Genomic DNA, 4,766 nt, shown 5'->3' with positions numbered 1-4,766 from the left:
GTGGTGGTGGTGGTGGTGATATTGATATCAACAAGCCTCTGAGGCACGGCCAATGTAACTTGCTGTGATTTTTACAAACTCATGCGCAGTGAAGAAAAAACACAGTCCCTTGACCAAGTACACACTTCTGAGAAGTAAAGTTGAAGCCGAGGGCAAGTACATTTCTGCCATCTGTCTAGGAATAATGCCAAAATGTCCTCCATTTTGATCATGCCTAAAAACATGCATTTATATTAACATTTTTTTAAAAAAAACTCAATTTTTTGCGCATCCTCCATTTTTATAAAAATGTGTCCTACATTTGAAAATGTTGCCCTACATTTGTCCTACATTTGTCCCGGTTTGGAGGTCCTCACTTATGGCAACCCTAGCTGTGTTGAACCAAATTTGTTAGTTTTCTGCTTCTGCTGCAAGTAATGTGTGGTGCACAGAACACCCGGCTGACCAATCAGCTGAGGCCCAGCCAATAGAATGTGGGCTGGGACTTTTGAACATTTGTCCATTGGTTTTGGCAGTTGGAATGTTGACAGTTGGGATTTGTCTATAGAGGGAACAGTTAAGTCCAAGAGAGGACTGTGTTCCAGGAGTTCCTGAGGGAATAGTCAGTTACGGCTGGGAATCCTGAGAGTGAAGGTTCCAGGGATAGAGAAGGACAGTTAGGGGTAGAGTCTGAGTGGAAAAGGGCTCCCTACCATTATATTTCCAGGACTCTAGAAAAGGGAGTGGCTGGAGTGTGATATCCAGCAGGACATTGTTAATTTTGGTGGCTGTTAGGACTAAGTTTGAGAGAGGAACTTAATAGAAGGACTGAGTGAATCTTAGTTATAGAAAACTGGTGATTTAGCTAAAGAGTTATAAAACCAATGGTAACTATAACAAAGTATTTATAACAATTACATAAGATATCATATTAAAAGCAACACTGTTAAAACTTCTTGTAAATAAAGTTTTATTTGTTTCATTCAAGAAGGACACGTCTGGACTTGAGTTAATACCACCCCACTCATATTACAAAACGGGTGGCAGCGTTGGGATAAAAAGGTCCAGGGTGCTGTCACCAATGAAACTTAGTTGTGTCTGTAACTAAGTTCCTTTCTATTGTGGCAGGCACCTAGGACTTTTATTATCCCACCACTGCCACCAAATTATGTAACAAACAACACACTTCTCCTTATGGCTGTCCTATCGGGTTTATCTTTTCTCACCCTGCTGCCAACTAATTCATGTAACGAACCCCCTTTCTTATGTGGCAGGTTCACAGTATTATATAATATAGTAGCATGGATAAAATATATATGGCCGACCAGCCTTTGGATAAAACAAAATATGAACTTTATTTAACAAAAGGTTTGAACAGATATTTCTTGAACTAAATGATATTAAACAACTGTTAGTTCAGGCACGTGTTACTTCTTACTGGTTACTATATTCCCACAGTTCAACTTGCTACAGAGCATTTCTATGACCAGCTGTTACGGACACTGACACCATCCTTATTGCCTACTTTCCTAAGCTTAAACATCACAGTATTGCCTCTCAGGCTTATGATAATCCTTCTTTCAATTAGAGTCTCTAACTGGTTAAAAGTCCCTCTCTAGACGATAACCAAGTTCCCCTCTGGAACAGACTCTTCCTCTAACTGTCTCCTCAACTCAACTCCCGCTTTTACCCTCAAGACTCTAAAAACCCAACTTCATCTCTCAGCATTCTAACCCCAACTGACTCAGCCCAACTGCCAAACGAAATCTTCAAATTCCTAAGCCAGCACCTGATTGGCTTAGGGCCTCTGGCTTCTGATTGGCTGGTTTGTAGTTAGCTAGTTACAGTGTCCTTCACATAAATTGGTGGCAGCGGTGGGATAACAAAATTCCCAAGCGCCTGCCACAATAGGAAGGTTGTGCCTTACAGTAATGTCCACTATCCATACAAGCATAGGCCAGAATCCTTCATGACGGTCTACGTTATGAAAATTTATGTGTACCTACCTACATAGCAGAGGTGTTAAAAACCTGGTTAGGGAATTGCAAAGATGGCTAATGGGACACTGGAAAAAGTCTCCCAATGTGCATTGGGCTCTACCAATGCACATTGGCACTCCCTAGCCAGTGTCCTTATTCACAATGTTAGCAATGGGCATTGGCCCAGTTGAACGTTAGTTCTCTTAATGTATTGATCCCAGTGCACACTGGTCACTTTTCATTACCCTCCAATGCAGTCTATTCTGCTTTCCAACATTTCTTAGAGTAAAAAGGTTCTTTCTAATGTTTAGATGGAATCTATTTTCTTGTAATTTGAATCCACTAGTTCATGTCCCATTCTCTGGAGCTGCAAAAAACACCTTCTACACAAAATGGCATCACCAACTAAAAGGATGAATTAGCAGGTGACAGAAAGGATCTTTGAGAGCCTGGAGAGTTTCTGATCATCTGAGTGAGGAACACTGGATTATATAGTTTAGACTGGTATGAAACAGCTACCAGTTTTTCCATTCTCTTCATCATATTAATGCCAAAGTTCTGTTTTGTCATTTGAGAGGCTTTGCTTTATGATGACAATCTGAAAGAGATGATCTATCATTTTAATCTGGTGTTATGATCATGTTTCCCCCGATCACTGATCCTTGTTTGTAGATAGTCTGAAGATTCCAGTCCATGCAGTTTAACACCTTATAGTCTCTGAACATGCCATCCTTAGGTGAGTTTTATAGTCTGCTGCTTCAGCTATGATCTCTAGGTGGCACTGAAGGACTTAGTTATGCAGTGTTAGATCTCTACCACAAATATCAGGTGGATAAAAATCCTTCATTTTCACTGAAGAACAGCAAAATGTCAGCAGACAAGATTGTAATTTAAAGGGAGGAAAAGGAGAAAAGAGTCTGTGAGTGTCCATTCTGTAATGGTTTTAATTTCTCATAATTTATAACCAAAAAAGAATTTCAGATGGGTTTATGCAACAGACTATGCAAATGGAACCAGGAGGGAAAATTCATTACCAAATGTGAATTCATGTTCTGTTTCTACGAACATAATTCTGTAAAAATATTTTAACTTCCTAGTTCTCTTAAATAGGATTTAAAGTGATTAAACATGGTCTGAATTGTATTTTATTTTTGAAGGAAGGAAGAAAAATTATGGAGGGCCTTGTAGTGGATGTGAAATTAAACTTAAAATAGGGGTGCAGCAGGAATGATGTTTTTATGTGCCCTTGTTTGAAGGGTGTAGGAAGAAACCTTAACTATATAGGAATGGGGAATCAGTGGTGTTCCAGATATTTCTCTCCCAATCACCATCAACACCAGCGAGCATGGTTCACAGTCAAGCATGATGGGAGTTGTAGTCCAGCAACATCTCAAGGGCCATAGATTTCCTAACCCAAGAGGTGGGGAATCTGGAGAAGGCATCCCCCACCACCACCAATTCAGAATTACTTATTTTGGCTACATTTACTAGAGATAAAGGAACTGCTGCTTCTTGGTCCAAACAACCAGCAGCTTTAAAGGCAAACTTTGAATCCACGGAAGCTGGTCCACAAGGGTGAATGGGATGTGCCTTTGCTCCTGCCTATATGGTGGCCAGAAAGGGTGACCAAGGCCCCACTTCACCATACCTACAGAGAATCAAGTGTGATAGTGAGAAAGTCTGTTTCAACATAAAAGACTGTTCAAAAATTCCTTTAGATGTTAAAACACTGAGTTATGGACAGCAGTGTTATTGCAAGAAAGGAGGAAAGGGACAAAACAAGAATGGGTGGCCCTCACCTACTGTTGGCTTTGGCATAATTTCTGTTGGCCATCCTGACAATGGTGGTCAGCAACACAACTCCTAGGGAACTGCAGGGATATTTATGGGCAACTTCTTCAAGGTCAATGTCTCATAATGAACAGCCTCTGGGAATGTGCAATTTCTCTTTGTCTCCCCATCTGTTTTCAAGCACCTGCATTTGCAGGACCCCCCCCCCCCACCCCCCAGACCCAGAAAGACCCCCCCTCACCATCAGGGGCTGGAAATTCCTGGAAATCTGCTTCTTCTTCCATAGGTGAAACATCAGCTTCCAACTCCACAGGGTGAGTTATGACAGTTGGGGTAGGAGAAAACTGCAGTTGCCCAAACCTGCAGGGTTCCCTCCCTGATCATACATATCCCCTCCATGGTTTTAAAGACCACTTTAGAGGCCTCTCTCAACTTTGTATCAGACAGTTGTGATGAAGCAGCAAGATCATGAGTAATGTAAGAATTATTAACCACAGCCAGGAAAACTGGGAAGCCAGTAGCAGGCCACAATAGAGCCAAAGGCCTGTAAAACCCTTGGAAAGATTTTTCTTTTTAATGACAAAAAATTCTTTGCAGATCCTCCAGGCTGCCCCCGGCCCTTCTTCCGCAGCAGCGGGGAGGAGGATGGGGCCAAGGCTTGTCCTCCTCGCCACCGCCGCGGTTCAAGGGCCTGGGGCAGCTTGGAAGCCCAGAGGCCTCCAGGCTGCAGCTGGCCCTTGTACAGCGGCAGTGGTGGTGGTGAGGAGGACGAGGTCAAGTTTCATCCTCCTCACCGGCGCCACTGCAAACGAGCCCAGTGCAGCCTGGAGGCCTCTTGGCCTCCGCGGCGGCGGAGGAGGAGGTGGCGGTGCGGTGATGGAGCAGGTAAGCAGGGAGGGGAAGGGGGAGGGAGGGGGGGAGGGAGGGAGGGGGGAGGGTAGGTAGATAGGTAGGAGAGAGGGAGGGAGGTAGGGACAGAGGAGGGGAGGAGAGGGACTTTTGTCCCCAATGGTGGTG

The 4,766-nt window shown here is 43.5% G+C and overlaps 1 protein-coding gene across 1 annotated transcript in view; it reads left to right on the top strand.

Moving 5' to 3' along the window:
• Window positions 1–4,766, top strand: part of MALRD1 (MAM and LDL receptor class A domain containing 1) — a 266,619-nt gene that overhangs the window by 642 nt on the left and 261,211 nt on the right. The gene's annotated exons all lie outside the window — the stretch shown is intronic.

Source organism: Sceloporus undulatus, chromosome 6, assembly GCF_019175285.1.
Source record: "Sceloporus undulatus isolate JIND9_A2432 ecotype Alabama chromosome 6, SceUnd_v1.1, whole genome shotgun sequence".
Lineage (NCBI taxonomy): Eukaryota > Metazoa > Chordata > Lepidosauria > Squamata > Phrynosomatidae > Sceloporus > Sceloporus undulatus.
This window is presented reverse-complemented; position numbering and strand designations above follow the sequence as displayed.